This window comes from Triticum aestivum, chromosome 2D, assembly GCF_018294505.1.
Source record: "Triticum aestivum cultivar Chinese Spring chromosome 2D, IWGSC CS RefSeq v2.1, whole genome shotgun sequence".
NCBI classification, from domain to species: Eukaryota; Viridiplantae; Streptophyta; class Magnoliopsida; order Poales; family Poaceae; genus Triticum; species Triticum aestivum.
Window position 1 is genome coordinate 456,023,771 of NC_057799.1, and position 16,433 is coordinate 456,040,203.

Here is a 16,433-nt window from a genome sequence, read left to right on the forward strand (position 1 = left end):
GGTGTTGCACCAAACCCCACCGATCACCTCCCGGAGGCAACCCCAGAGGAACTGGGCGGACACGCACGAGAAGAAGATGTGATTCGAAGTTTCTTCCGTCCCGCAAAGGGGGCATAGACCGTCACCCGGACCATGATGCTTAATCACCTCCACGCCAGAGGGAAGACGGCCACGGATCCATTGCCACATGAAAATCCTGATCTTGAGTGGCAGACGGATGGTCCAGATATACTCGAAGATAGCCGGGCTAGGAGATGGGGCAATGGCGCGGTATAAGGACTGCGTGGAGAAGCGGCCTGAAGGTTCTAGGCGCCAAGACAACCGGTCAAGAGGCTGAGAGAGGTCAGGCTCATGAAGAGCGACGGCATCAAGGAGATCGTGCCAAGCGGCGACTTCCGGGGGGCCAAAAGGCCGCCGGAACGCGAGACGCCCTAAGTCAATAAGGGTCGTCTCAACGGAAATCCTCGGGTCAACGGCGATGGAGAAGAGGTCAGGGAATCTCGCAGCGAAGGGGAGGTCCCCAGCCCAGCGGTCTAGCCAAAACAACGTGGATGACCCAGTTCCGATCGAGATGGATGTCCCAATACGGAGGACCGGTAGGAGCTGAATGACAGATTGCCAGAACTGGGACCCTCCGGTCCGGGCGCAGAAGGCGAGGGGTTGACCACGCAGGTATTTCTGGCGCACGATCTGCAACCACAGGCCGCCATCGCCATTCGCAATGCGCCAGAGCCAACGAGTGAGGAGTGCCAGGTTCATGCGCTTGGAGGACATGATACCAAGACCACCTTGATCCCGGGGCTTGCAGATTTCAGACCAGCGCACCATATGGTACTTTTGCTTGTCGCCCTCGCCCGCCCAATAGAACCGGGCCTGGACCGAACCAATCTCATGGTGGAGAGTCTCGGGGAAGCTATAGAAGCTCATGATGAATAGGAGGAGGCTGGAAAGGGACGAGTTGATGACGATCGTACGAGCCGCCTTAGAGAGCCAACGACCTTGCCACGGCTCGATGCGGTGTTGGAGCTTGAGCACCGAGGGCCGTAGGTCGGCCACGGTCAGGCGGGAGTCACTAATGGGGACCCCCAGGTAGGTAGTGGGGAATGTCCCCAACCGACAGTTAAGCCGGTTAGCGATGCTCTGGCTCTCATCGGGCGAATAGCCCATAATCATCACCTCGCTTTTATCAAAATTTATTCTGAGGCCTGAGAGGTGCTGAAAACACAGCAGGAGGAATTTGAGGTTCGAGATCTCAGGCGCCGAGCCTTGGACCATGATGATGGTGTCATCAGCGTATTGGAGAAGGGAGACGCCTCCCCCCTCCACCAAGTGCGGGGTAATGCCTAGTATGTGGCCGGCGGCCTTGGCCTTATCCAGGATCGAGGCCAAGGCATCAACCACCATATTGAACAGAAACGGGGGAAAGGGGTCACCCTGCCTAACCCCACAGGAAGTGGGGAAGTAGGGCCCGATTTCCCCGTTGATGTTCACCACGGTATGGCCGGAAGACACCATCTGCATGAACCGGGACACCCAGCGATCATCGAACCCTTTTCTAAGCAGCACTTCCCGAAGGAAGGGCCAACTAACCGTGTCATAAGCCTTATGGAAATCAATCTTCTGGAAAACCGCCTTGAGGTTTTTGGATCGCACCTCATGCAGGATTTCATGGAAGACTAAGACCCCATCCAAGATATATTGGCCCTGAATGAAGGCGGATTGATTCGGGTGGGTTATGCGGTCAGCTAAAGGGGCCACCCTATTGGCGTACCCCTTGGCAAGGATGCGGAAGATCACATTGATCACCGTGATAGGGCGGAACTGGCGGATGTCGGAGGCGCCCGGGACCTTGGGGATCAAAGTGATAATGCCATAGTTGAGGCGCTTGAGGTCGATGGAACTGACATAAAACTCCTCGAAGATGGCCATGATCTCCTGTTTGATGGCGGGCCAGAAGGTCTGAAAGAACTTAACCGGCAAGCCGTCAGGACCCGGGGCGGATGATGGGTTCATCCCTTTAATTGCCAGCCACACTTCCTTCTCAGAGAACAGGGCCGTGAGAGCCGCATTGTCCGCAGCCAAGACACACTGTGGTCCAACCCAGAAGTGTGGCGCAAGAGCTAAGCCCCCCTAGGGGGGCTGCAAACAAGCTCGATAGAAGCCGTCAACATGAGCACGGATGTCAGCGGGCCGCTGGAGGAGCGTCGCGCCATCCCACAGAAGGGGAATGGTATTACGTCGCCGCCGGCCATTGGCGATTGCCTGGAAGTAGGCGGTGTTGGCGTCACCCTGGAGAACCCACTTTTGGGTACCTCGAAGGCGCCAATACGCCTCCTCGTCGGTGTATATGACCATAAGCTGGTCTTCAAGGTCATAACGCTGCATCCACTCGTCAGGAGAGAGGCCCACCGAGTCGGCCCGAAGATCCAGGGCCTGAATGGAGTCAAGGAGGGCCTTTTTGCGGAGACGGAGGTCCCTTCCGAGATTCGCGCCCCAGACCTTCATGAACTGACGGGCGCGCTTGGCGCAGAAGTGCCAGTCATCCACCGCCGAGATGGATCGGTGAGATGCAAGGCGGGCTTCCAGCAGCGGCCGCGCACAGCCTCAACGAAACCGTTCTGGTTAAGCCAGAACATCTCGAAGCGAAATATGGGGGCAGAGGGAGGGTGTTTCATCCAGAGAGGATAGAAGAAGGGGAACGTGGTCCGAGCCAATACGAGTGATGGCGCGGAGGGAGGCAAGGGGGCACCTCAACTCCCACTCAGGAGAAACCAAGACCCGATCCAGCACAGAGAGCGTTGGGTCGGCCTGGCGATTGGTCCAGGTGAACCTAGCATCAATCCTATCTAATTCCCGCAACCCGAGGTCCGCAATACAATCGTTGAACAACTGCATGCGCAGGAAGTTAACTAAGTCGTTATTCTTGTCCTCCGCAGAGCGGAGAAGGTTGAAATCGCCACCGACGACGATCGGGAAGCGGGTCGCGGATACCTTCCTCGAGAGCTCGTCGAGGAAGGACACCGAGCGACTGTGGTCGGCGGGGCCATAGACTATAATGATCTCCCACTTAAAGTTCAGCGCGCGCTCGAAGACTTCCATGCTCACAAAGAACTCACCCCTGTCCATGCTCCCAACCTCAAAGGTGGCATCCTTGACACCTATTGGGATGCCACCAGAGTGCCTGGCGATCCCACTAGAAGGGAGCCAATGCCAGGCAAACAGGTGGGAGCTCAGGCGCTCAAGCTCGGCCAGGGTAAAGTCGGTTCGCATGGTCTCTTGGATTGCAACTATGTCAATGTGCTCGTCACGAATATATTCGATGAGTTGGCGGCGACGGCCATCCTGGACGAATGTATAGTTTATGTTTTCATGATTGTGTTCGCAGCTTAACTGCAACTCCAAAGACTCGTGGGAATGTACTAAAGTTTGGCCTCAAACACATCAGTATTACAAAATGTATCGGGAGTTTAGTTCACGGCCCTACGAGTTTAGCTTCAGTAGTTGTATGGAATCTTTGTGAAGATGAGAGAGTGGTACTGGGAAAATTGAAATGGTGCTAATGGAATATGTTGACAGGCCTACGAGAATGGAATTTGTCAACAAGGCTATGAGGATTGGACTGAGCTTATAGTGGAACCATGTAAGAAGGTAACGAACTTCTGCAATATTTTTATGCTAAATAAACAATGCCGATATTGTGTTTCTATATTATTCGTTCCCAAGTTTTACACCATCCATAAATCGGAGGCTTATTGCCAGTTTAATAAATGAGAAGGGTCAAATACCTAATAAACCTGGGCGGGAATCTATCTAGCACTACTTCCCAACATGACAAATTGATTAATAGATTGACTTCATTATTTTGTACCCTGAAGCAGCAAGGTTTGTCCCTACTTTAATTTTTTGTTGTGTCAAGAAACGAAAGAATTATCAATTGGTGGGAAAGACAAAAAAGGAAGAAAAGGCAAGGAAAAGAAAAGAAGGCAAACAAGGGAAGGACAATAAAAATAGAATCTACATAGGTCGATTGAGTTAATGTTAGCTGTAAAATAACTCTTCAGTGTTATGACGTCATCAGTTTACAAAGTGTGCGACTTGCCCTGCTATCTATCCTGCACATGTAAGCTGATGTATGCATTCTTGTAGGCTACCATGCTCATATCCCTTAGCACCATGTTTTTAGGGGTGTTTTTCCATCAATTGGATGAATTGGAATCTGTAGTTGTTGCGTGACGTCCATTATGTAGTTGGAGCTGATTTGAGTCTCCAAAATAGAGATTTGCATGCTTATAACATGTCTATTAAAATTTACAGATTACACGCATCTCATTTGAGAAAGTCAAGCTCTACATCATCCAGCAGTCCGTCGTCATGCTATGCTATCATGACTAATCATTTCTGCTTTCCGGTTCTCTGACCCTACCATGGGTGCCAGTTTTTATCTGTCTCGATCATATTTCTAGCAAGGCTTATTTGAGGAACAAAAACATCTGTCAAGCCGTCCAATATCGCCCGTGGCAACAATTTTGAATAAAAGATACTCCCTCTGTAAATAAATATAAGACGTTTTAGATCACTAAAATTATATGTTCACATTTATACCAGTGTGAAAACTGAATAAGGATCAATTTTATTTTAGATACGTGCATTTGCACGTACACGATTACTAGTGATGACTGGTAGGCCAGTGCTGCTCCTGGTCCTACTCGTCGGCTGCACTGGGTGTGCGCCTCATGGGATAGGTTCATCGTGTGCGACCGTGCGTCGTGGGGTTAGTTGTGTGGGCTGCGCAGGGTGGGCGGGCGCATGTGTACCTGGCTGGTGCACCCATTTTCCTCCTGACGCAATGACGTGTGGCCCCGTGTTTCTCCTGGCCCCGCTCGTCGGTTGCGTTGGCTGCGCTGCCTGGGGACATAGGAGAGAGAAGAGGAGACAACGTGGGTGGGTAGGTTGCCCTTCCTTTCCGCGCCTTCTGCACTGCTGAGAACGTGCACGCAGAAAGGATGAACTGTTCCCGAGCCGTCCGCTCCTTTCCCGCAAAGGCCGCAAGAACCCCTTTCCCCCGCAGCCGCCGCAACCTTCTTACCGTCCTTCTCCACCCCGCGTCCCCGCTGCCTCCTCTCCCTCTTCCGCGGGACCAGATGAAGCGGACAAGAGCGGCGGCTCGCCCGACCACCGTTCTACCCCGGTGCTTGTCCGAGCCGAGCGGTCGATCCGCTAGCTCTCCCAGCCCCCGCGGCTTCGTCATCTGCTCCTCCATTGACGGCAGCTGGGTAAGACGAAGATGAGCGTCTGATCTATGCCCTCCCCAGGTTGCATCCATCGGCGAGGAGCGGCTGATCCATATGTGTGCCATTGTTGCAGGGATTGCAAATGTCAGCGAGAAAGGCCATCCATCGTCCGAGCACACCGACGTCTCCCTCTCCCTTCTTCTGGTGGCACCTACTTATGCGAGCTCCTTCTTCCAATCCCTTGCGTTGCCTGTCTTCCTGCTCCTTCAGCTCCTCCTTCTCACAGCATGTATTTTCTATTTGTTTTGCAATTATACTCCATGGTCCCATGGATCTGGAAGTAGACATTTTAGTGTTTTTCCTATTCCATAATCTGCTTTTTTTTTGCTAAGAGTACAGTTTTCCTGCGTGGGGGATTTGGCTGGTTATATAGGATGGTAATTGCCTCAAATGATTCAGGTTAAGAGTGACAAGATGTTTAAAGGTACAAAGGTCAGTATCCTGCTTATTAGCCGATCTTCAGTTATTCTATCACATAACATGTGCCTATTGGACATCTACTTGTTTTCTCTATATACTCCTATGTCTCTGTATGTAATTAGTTTATGAAGCTTGACAGATTATTTAGAAGAATAATTCTGCAAAACAATTGTTAGTCCTGACCACTTTTGTATTTTAAGCTGTACCGTTAGAATTTGGAACCGATGGAATACATGTCTTTATTGACTTGATTGATTTGTTTATCAGATAAATAGCGTGGAGAACAGATCAGTGATCCATGTGGCTCTAAGGGCTCCAAGAGTGGTCCCTGAAGCTTAGGTCGTTAAGGATAAAATCAAGCAGTTTTCAGAAACTTTTAGGAGTGGCTCATGGGTAAATTTTGAAACACAAATTTCTTAACTTGTCAAATGCAGAAACAATTAAGATATTTCTTAACTTGTCAAATGTAGCAGAAACAATTAAGATTTCATCACCGCTACTTCCTGAAATGCAGGTTGTCTGGTCTCAACTTGGTGGTAGCTTCCTTCAACCTCTGTTTCTGCATGCAGCTCTCCAGACTGGCAAACAAATATTTTATCCTCTCCTTTCTCTAGGTTTTCTAAACTGAGATTTTATATACTGCCAGATTTTGATCTGATATATCATGAAAATATTACTAATTTTCAGACCTGGAAGCAGCAGAGTCCGCCAAAGGCCGTCAACTGAGAGTGTAAATGTGTAAATGGGCATGTTTCTGTGTTTCTTTTGCTGGCACCTGTTACATGTTGTGCTAGCACTTCCTATAGATGCTCAAAAATATTAAATGTGATCGAGTAGTGCCACCATTCATGCAACCGTATCCAGGAATTCTTTCATTGGGAGAAGAAGCAGGTGACTGGCCTTTACTGTGTTTTGTTATGGTCCTCTCCTATTTAGTGGTAGATATGATGTATAGGTTGAAGCATGTGATGTTTCTTTCAGTGCATATTTGTGCTTTACGACGTTTGATGCACACACATAGTTGAACCTCTTATTCCATGTAACACTTTCCAAAAGAAGAATTTATTAACCTTACTGTTTTTGCTCTTTTCAGATTTTAGCCTGGGTGTATAAACATACATGCCACCCGTTGTATTTAAATTTCAGTGCAAGATTAAACTAGGGGATTAATCATTTATGGAAGTGAAATGATTGAATAGCTAATTGTATAGATTTAGTATCGTATCATTTATTTGTGACTGCATGATCTTAATAGCGCATCTCTGAAAATATGTTAGGCTCTTGCTCTTGTAAGATTAGACTGATGTGGTATTGCTTTATAAATAAATGTCACGCTAGCTTACCGGTTTGATTTAGGTGTGTAGGCAGAGGCGAAAAAACAATCATAATCTCAGGTTTAGGCATGCACATGGCCACTGATCACAAAGTAGGTAGGCACAGGTGCAGTATTGCGATCTTTAGCAAGAAAAAGAGAAGTGCGGTTAATTGTTCAGATTTTAAGCTGCTCTTGAACCGTGCCCTAATAACTAGAACTGTTGTGATGTTGCTCTATTATAAGTGCCTTGCTCAAAATGCTTCGTTAGGTCGCGTGTATAACAAGGAGAAGGCTAGCTGAACCATGCTAGAAATAACATTAATGTGTTATGCTTCAGATAAGCCAAATATTTTGTGATAAGCTTCTATGGAAATTACCTGGGGTTGGGAAGAAAGCAAAGATGTAGCTATCATGTGTTGTGCATGCTGGAAATGCTTGTGTATAGGTATGCCGCGTCTGCTATCTGACACTCGGCCCCAGTTTTTACAACAATTAGAATTTGTGATCCTAATCCAATTCATTGTATTACAGGATCCTATGCGTATTAGCTTCTCCTTACCGGCATATGGTAATAGTTGTGATCCAAGAGAAGAATGACGGTCTTATAGCTCTGCCTTCGCCTGGCTCACAGTCCTTCGTGCTCTCCTCTTGGTATAACATTCAATGGTAGTGATAGCTTTGGGTGTGACTCTGCACCCTTTCAAGTAATCGTGTTCCCCCAATGAAATCTTTAATTTTACACTCAGTTTATGAGAAAACAACTGGACTAATGGTTAATGATCCAGTGTTGAGAAAAAAAATGTAATGTGCATTGAGTGGCTTTAGTTTTCTTTCCCATCATACAATGTACCTTTACGTTTTCCTAAATTTTAATTATTGGAAGGCCCCTTAGTATTGCCAAATTGTGAAGCATTTATTTTCTATTCTTTTGCTTTAGAGAAGTTTCTCCATGACGACGCTTTCCACCTGGAAAAAGCATAAAGCCTGTGGCCCATTTTTTGTTCTATAGGCATCCCTTTGTACACACATTCTGTAAATTAAACTAAGCAATGAAACTTCGACAACTGCGTTCGCTGTCATCGCTCTTCCAAACAATATATCATCTTCTGGTTCTTTAATCTCTAACATATGGAATTATTTTTCAATGTGCACATGGATGGGACTCTGCGCCATTTGGCGAGAAAGAAAAACCTATTCAAAACACTCATTGTATAGATTTTGAAAGAAAATTCTGTCTTAATTTTTTATGCCAAGGCATGTTTTTTCAAATTAGAATCTATACTATTAAGTTAAACAATGTATATTCATATCATTACACACAACATTCCATCGTGTTTCCTATTAGAGAGGATTAAACAATGATTTTATTTTCATCGCGGGCATGGTTTTAACATGCCTCTGCGCCATTTGGCGCAACGGGTCCACTAGTTCTATCTGCTTACAAGTGGCATGTAGGTTAGGTGAGCACCTCACATCTTACGTGTGCACTTCACATCTTCTGAAGTTCACAAAATGAGAGGCATGTGCTTCTTTTTCCAATTAAAATATTCATACTTACAAGTATATGAGGTTGAAAAAACTTCAGCAGTCAGTTCATAACTGTTAATACCCCTAATAAAAGTGGATAACTGTTAATATTATAAGAGAAAAATTCACTGTAGGTCCTTAAACTTGCGTCAGTGGTCACTTTAGTTCCTCAAGTTTAAAATACCCAAAATATGATCCCTAAACTTGTCCCAGGGGTTCACATACAGTTCAAAATACGGTTTGTTCTATGTATGTGCTGATTTGGCAAAGGTCAAGGTCAATCTTCCAGCGCCGTCCACCGGCAGCTCCCCTCCACTGGCGACCTCGGTCGTCGGTGGTGAGGGGGGTCGCTGGATCCACGTGTGTGGATCGTTTTTACTCCCTCGTGATCTAGGTTTTTAGGTTGTCCATCGTTTTGGCTTCGGCGATGACAATGACAACGCTGAATAAAGATTCTTCGGATCCTTCCTTGACGAGGCCATCGGTCCTATGGTTGGGGATGGATTTCGAAACCAGTCTATTCAAGAAAGGATGGCGTGACGGCATCATCGTGGTGGACCTGTGTCCTCAGGCTCCGTCGTTGCGACGGCGTTTGTTCCAGCGTCGACGCGAAGCTTCGGAGGAGTCCAGGAGCGGATGCAGATTGTGGTCTACATCGACGACATCTGAAAGACGGAACGTGTGCTGGGTTCGTGGTTCGTGGATGGCAGGTATGGTTTCCTCATTCGGTGTCTTAGTTGTGGTGGAGTGCCAGATCTGGAGTTCGATGGTGTGTCCGGGGTGTTGCCCCGGTCTGATTCGTTCAACGGCAATTGCTTCACTTTTGGTGAGCCTCCTTGGAAGTCCACAAAGCTGCATATTAGCGATGGAGCCGCGTCAAGTTCGGTTGAGGAGGTGATCCATCATTCTTTTCTTCGCTGGCTACTGTGGTGGTGCTGGAGGCAGACGACGAATGTTGGTGTCAAACTCAGAAATGTTGTGCTATCTTTTCAGCTTTGTCATGTCGGTCCTTACGTGACTTGTATTTCGATCTTTATGATATGAATGAGACACGTATTACCATGAAAAAAAACTTGATCCACTTGGACGCTGACTGGCCACGTCGTCACAGCCGCTTGAATATGCAGTGAAGCAGTTTTTTTTTTTGCAAAATCGCCAGTGATAAGACAGTTGCGCCCCACCTGGTCAGACCGCACCTGGTCGAATCGCACCGCTCCCCCTCGCTCTCTCCCCCCTCGCTGTCCTCTGAGAGCATCTCCAACAGGCGTGTGATATTAGCGTCGCCCTGGAATATTTGCATTTTTTGCGCGCATGCAGCCGTTCCGGGCGCTCTAGCGGAGGCGCAAAAAACGCACGCGCGGCATAAGTGGTTCACCGCGTGGAGCGAAACGGCATCGTGCGCCCGTTCCCGCGGGCTGCACACTCGAGCGCCCACGCCGCGACTTCCACCTACTGCCATATCCAGGCGCTGGCGCCGCCGCTCGTACCTCCCCATTTGCTCCGGCGACCCGACGACGCTTCCCCGGCCTATCCCCGCGCTTTCGCTGCTTCCTCCACCTCCCTCTAGTCGCCGCCGCCCCTCGAGCGCGCCATTCCTCCGACGAACAGCGCCCGACCGCCAACTACCGCTCGGCACCCACAATGTGTTCGACAAAACGCTTGCAAGGTATGTATTGCTTCAACTTCACAATTTTTACATGAATTTGGTGCATGTTGTTTGTAATTTTTATAGACTAGTTTAAATTCAATATTGTAGATGAATTCGTCATATGATTCTTCTGAAGAAGAATTTGATATGAAGAGGAGGACCTTGCAATGACTCTAGCTATGCACATAAAAAAAGCCGAAGCACGGTGGTTCGGTTATGGGCCGGCAGAAAATTTGGAGGGATAAGATCGATGCCGACAACAGATTGATGAGGCACTATTTTGTGGATAATCCCGTATACCCCGAATCGTACTTCCGGCGCCGTTTTAGGATGAGCACCGAGCTGTTCAGGCACATTGCAGAGAAACTGGTGAGCCATGATCGGGTTTTTCAGCAAAGGAGGAATGTCGCCGGAGAACTCGGGCATAGCACCTTTTAAAAGGTGACAGGCGCTTTGCGTATGTTGGCATACGGTATTCCGGCTGATCTAATTTATGACCACTTGGCCATGGGTGAGAGTCAAGCCATCATATTTGTTTGAGTTACAATAAAATTGAACTATTTATTGTTGATTTTTTATGTGTTTGATCTTCTTATTTTTGTTTGGTGTGTCATATGTTGTTTGTGCTGGGCGCGCGTGTCGTTTTTTTGCAGTGACCTTTGGAGCCAGCGCTGAGCTACACGTAAAAAATTGGCTATTTCAGCATTGTAAAAGTTTTTTCTGCGCGCCGCGCGTTACACGCCTGTTGGAAGAGAAGAGAAGAGGACGCAACAGACCAGGGAAGACCAGCTGTGCGCAGGTGCGCCAGCGGGGCGGCGCAACGCTGCAACCCGCGGAGACGAGCATGCCAATGCGGAGCGCGGCGGCTTACAAGAGCGGTACAGCGCGCAGGAGCAACCGAGCAGGAGCACGACGGTACGGGGGTGCAGCAAGGCGGGCGCGGACCAGGACGAGGAGCTGACGAGCATGCCAAATAGCCGACGTTCACGTTTTCTCCTCGATGCCGCCGGTGGCCCTGCTGCACATGCCCCTCCGCCAGTGAGCGGCAACAGCCGGTGCCGCCTCGTGCTCCGCAACGTCATCTGCCACGCCCGCCCCGGCGAGCTGCTCGCCATCGTCGGGCCCAGCAGAGACGGCAAGTCCATGCTGCTCGAGATACTCTCCGGCCATCTCAAGCCGAGCTCCTCCCCTCCTACTGACCTCCGCGTCAATGGCTCCCCTGTCGACACCGCGGCCCTGCGCCGCCTCTGCGGCTACGTCACCCAGCGCGACGTTCTCTTCCCGCTCCTCACCGTGCGCGAGACGCTCCACTTCAGCGCACGCCTCCGGCCGCCTCGGTTCAGACGCGCACGACCCCGCCGCGGTCGACGCGCTCGTCGACGACCTCGCCCTGACCCGCATCGCGGACGCCAGGGTCAAGGACCTCTCTGCTCGCCATCGTCAGCCCCAACGGCGCCCGCCACCTTCCAAGAAGACCATCACGTACATGGTATCATCATGTGCCACTCCACTCCAAGCTCACACTCCCATGCCCATGTACGCCCACCGAGCAAGCCAAACTAAGCTCAGCCATGCCCAATCATCCAAGCTTCACCTGAGCTTCAGCCAACACAAACCATAAAACTAGCAACCACGAAGCTCATCGTCTTCCATGCATCCGGCAGGTGAAGCACCACCTTTACTAGCAACCATCCAGGAAGACGACGAGATAGCGAGCGAATCAATGAAGAGCGGAGGAGGAGTAGAAAGCAGCAGGTACGAGGTGGAGGCTGCGGGCATCACTGTCTCCGCCCGGCCTCACCCGCTCAAGATATGGAGCAGGCCCGACGACCTCCTCCTCGACGCCACCGGCCACCCTGCTGCGCCCGCACCTCCGCCGGTGAGCCGCAGCAGCCGGTGCCGCCTAGTGCTCCGCAACGTCAGCTGCCGCGCGCGCCCCGGCGAGCTGCTTGCCATCATCGGACCCAACGGCGCCGGCAAGTCTACGCTGCTCGAGATCCTCTCCGGCCGCCTTGAGCCCAGCTCCTCCCCTCCTACTGACCTCCGCGTCATTCACTCGCCTGTGGACGCCGCGGCCTTGCGCCGACTCTGCGTCTACGTCACCCTTTTCTTTTGCGGGTGTGCGTCTACGTCGCCCAGCGTGACGTCCTCTGCCCGCTGCTCACACAGTGCGCGAGACGCTCCACTTCAGCGCGCGCCTCCGCCTCGGCCAGGACGCGTACAACCTGCCACGGTTGACGCGCTCGTCGACGACCTTGCGCTCGCCCGCGTCGCCGATGCCAGAGTCAAGGACCTCTCCGGCGCCGAGCGCCGGCGCGTGTGCGTGTCCATCGACGTCGAGGCCGTGCGCGACCCCGCCGTGCTGGTGCTCGACGAGCCCACCTCGGGACTCGAACCAGATCGTGGGCGCGCTCCGGGCCATGGCCGAGTCGCGCGGGTGCACCGTGGTGCTCAGCATCCACCAGCCCGGCGCGCGCATCGTCAAGATGTTCGATGCCGTGCTCCTGCTGGCCGCCAGCTCCGTGCTCCACCACGGCTCCGTCGACGCGCTCCACTCTCTGCTCGCCGCCAGTGGAGGCAATGGGCAACACCAGTACGCCAACTCATGGCCGGTCGAGGTGGCGGTGCTGTCGCAGCGCTTCTTCAAGAACGTGGCGCGGACGCGGTAGCTCTTCGCGTGCCACACCGTTTGCATGCTCGTTGCCGGCCTAGCTCTCCGCTCCATCCTCTACGACCTCGGCGACCACAAGACGGCCGAGCGGGTGGGCCTCTTCGCCATTCTCCTCACGTTCCTGCTATCGTCCACGACGGAGGCGCTGCCGGTGTTTTTGCAGGAGCAGGAGATCCTGGCCAACAGGCCAAGGAGACGTCGTCGGGGGCCTACCGCGCGCCCGCCTACGCCGTCGCCAACATCCTGGTGTTCCTGCCGTTCCAGCTGGCACTGGCGTCGGTGTTCGCGGCGCCGGCGTACTGGCTGACGGGGCTGCGTCTCACGGCCCCGGCCTTCTCCTACTTCTCCTCCTCATCTGGCTGGTCTTCTACACGGCCAACTCGCTGGTGGCGGCGCCAGACTTCGTGGTGGCCGTCCAGGGCGTGATGGGCTCCTTCTTGCTTTTCTCGGGCTACTTCATCAGGCGGTTGGCGATGCCGGCGTACTGGGTGCCGATGAACCCACCCTGAAGGCCTGAACGACACGACGAAAACACCCCAGGCCGAATGATAGGTGTGCCCTACCGACTCGCCGCCGAACCACCCAGACGGATGACGCGAGGCAAACATCCCGACAGCGAGCGAATGACCCGGATACACGCGCCTACCTGATGAGCAAACCATCGAGACAGAAGGTGAACCAAACGTCGCGCCAGCCTGCACTGTCCTAAGGAAAAGACTCAAAAGCCCACGCAAGGAATTTGTCTTGTTTTAACGGGATGAGAATGTCCCGTCTCATTTTTCACGGACGCTGATAACGCCCACACGTGTAGGCGTTAAAAGATCTGGCCACACATTTTGTGTGATGTCTAAGAGGATCAGCCCACACGCCTACGTGTGGGCAAAACAAGTAATGCCCACACGCCTTTTTTTTTCCTCGCGGTTCCGTACGTCAAGTCTCCTACCTCATGGTCCCCCACGCCCCGCGTGACAGTCACCACGCGCCCCACAGTTGCCATGGTCCGGACCCTCTTTCATGTTTGTTTAACTGCAGTTGCCATGGTTGCTCAACTGCAGTTGCCATCTCAGGTCAAGTGCCAGATACCATTTTTCGACAACTGCAGCTGTTGCCATGTATGGTCTGATTTACTATAGTTGCCATGATTTGAAAAACTTTAGGGATTGCCACCTACTAACACTAGGCAGTTGCCATGTATGGTGTGGTTTACTACAGTTGCATGATTTGAAAACTTTAGGAGTTGCCACCTACTAGCAGTAGGCAGTTGCCGTGTAGCGCTACAAAGAGACATGTCAAAAAAATATGTTCAGGTAAAGAGAGAGGTGTCATCTGCTTACAAGCACACTAAGGCAGTTGCCATGCACCCTGCAAAACACATGGCAACTAACATGTTCGGGTAAAAAAAAGAGTTGACATCTGCTTACAAGCACACTAGAGCAGTTGCCATGTACCCTGCAAAACACATGGCAACTGACAGCTTTGGGTGTGGGAGAGGAGATGCGCGTGTGGGCGAACTGATAAATGCCCACACACCAGCCCCTGTGCGTGAGTGAAAACTGACGTGTGGGCGTACTGCTAAACGCCCACACACCGGCTCCTCAGGTGGTGAAAACGGATGTGTGGGCGACCGGATGAATGCCCACACACCAGCCCAGTTCTACGTGGCATCACAAACATACCAAGATTCGTGTAACCACAAACGGACGTGGATCCAGTCCTGTGGGCGAGATGCAAACGCTCACATGGACGTTAGTATTTCCGTTTTCCATTAACACTAAGAAGGGTTAGCGCGCTTTGCTGCACCGTCTGAGCCGTAGGGTTTCTCTTTTCATGGCTACGCAATCTCACTCCTATAATTTTTTTGTTACGGCGTGTTTTTTTAGAAGGAACAGCGTGTCATTTAATAAAACAATCAGGATACATGGTCACACACCACACGCAGACTCAGCCAGAATGCTCCAGAAGCGCCAGCTGTCTCGACACTTTGCGAAAGGACCCCACAGACAGAAAAATTACAAACAAGACCTTGGAGACCCCTCCACAGAAACGCCAACGCTCGTCTCCACGAGCCGCCGCCGCCGATGACGCCGTCGGAGAAGGAGACGAAACACCACAGAACCTTGACCCGGCAAGCCTCCTTGCAGATAAACTGCTTTGTGGACCACTCATGGATCCCGCCATGGGCGGCGAGAACACTTCCTCTGGGGAACGTCGGCCGAGGAAGACCCCGAGCTTGACCGGGCCGCCGCACCGCTCGATCCAGTCGACCATGTCGACATAGAAGAGCAGCACCGCCCACCGGCACCCTCGAACCAAGCATCGAAACCCCCAACATCTGGAGCATGCCGGCGACGCTCGCCGGCCACCCTCCTGTACAGTTCCTCCCGAACTCCGTGGTGGCATCAGAGCAAACGCGACCACGTCGTCGGAGTTGGAGGACAAAAACCGCGCCGAAGTCGCCGCCGCCGCTGCCGCGACCCCGCTCGGACACCTAGCTCGTAGATCTGACACCACCCACACCGAAAACCGACTAGACGTGAGCAGATCAGGAGCACACTTATCGAACGCCGTTGCCATCGCCATAAGAGACAAGCAAACGGCCAGCCCACATCTAGCTACATGCCTATACCTAGACTACAGCTGTACAAATCCGCACGGCGGATCCGGCTGCTCAAACCCCTCCGATGAGCCAGAGGCCCACGGAGGAGATGAGCTACCAAAGCCGCTGCCGGCAAGCGAGTCAAACTTCTCTTCGCCCTTTTTTCCTGTAGAGAGAGAAAGGGGAGGATGAGAGACTATTTTTGATGAAATACTCTGCCGCGTGGTACTCTCTATTATACGTATTCATTAACGCAACCTCTATATTGTATATTAACTGTGCCAATTAATTCGGATCAGAGGGAATAGTTTTTTCTCTCTAGGTGTTTCGTACTCTGTTGTTGTTGAGACCGTGGGAGTGGCTCATGTGTTGAGCGTTCTTTGGGGAACCTACACGTGTGTGGGCGTTGTCATATGACCATAGCCTCTATGAGAACACCCCTGTGATGGCATGTCTTAGAGCATCTTCAACAAGCGCTGAACACGCCGCGTGCAAAAAATTGCTTTGCCGCACGTCCATCGCCTGGTTTGGCGCGACGCGCAGCGCTGGCTCCAGCAGCCGCGCTAAAATGCAGCGCGCGCGCGCCGCTCCAGCAGCGCGCGTGACTCATCGGGGCATTGCATATATGGCGTTTTGAACACAGAATGAAGTTGAAACATTCAAAATGCAATGAACATGACATATAAAATTTCACACAAACAAGTTGATGAAGAAAAATTCATGCCCACAAGTTCAAAATCATGCCCACAAGTTCATCCAACCAAGTTCAAAATGCAAATCAAGTTCAATACACAAATGAAAGACACGTCATTCCTCGTCCTCGTCTTCGTCCTCGTCCTCATCTTCGGAAGACGATTCTTCCGCCTCCGAAGATGAATCTTCCTCCCTCTCCTCATCGCGCACCGCATCACGTGAAGCTCCGATGGTGTTGGCAAGATCTTCAACGGCATCTTCATGGGAATGTG

General features: G+C 51.5%; 1 long non-coding RNA gene and 1 pseudogene across 4 annotated transcripts; both read left to right on the forward strand.

Annotated features, from left to right (window-relative positions):
* Positions 1 to 4,980: 4,980 nt before the first annotated feature.
* Positions 4,981 to 7,928, forward strand: LOC123053792 (uncharacterized). 4 transcript variants are annotated; one of them, XR_006425826.1, is made up of 6 exons: positions 4,982 to 5,273; positions 5,365 to 5,723; positions 5,979 to 6,104; positions 6,226 to 6,602; positions 7,364 to 7,471; positions 7,558 to 7,928. It is a non-coding gene; the product is annotated as an uncharacterized lncRNA (long non-coding RNA). The 4 variants fall into 4 exon arrangements; XR_006425824.1 differs by having other exon boundaries at positions 4,981 to 5,273; positions 6,226 to 7,471; XR_006425825.1 differs by having other exon boundaries at positions 4,983 to 5,273; positions 7,364 to 7,928.
* A 3,814-nt stretch (positions 7,929 to 11,742) lies between these two features.
* Positions 11,743 to 13,484, forward strand: LOC123049571 (ABC transporter G family member 5-like; annotated as a pseudogene).
* Positions 13,485 to 16,433: the final 2,949 nt, after the last annotated feature.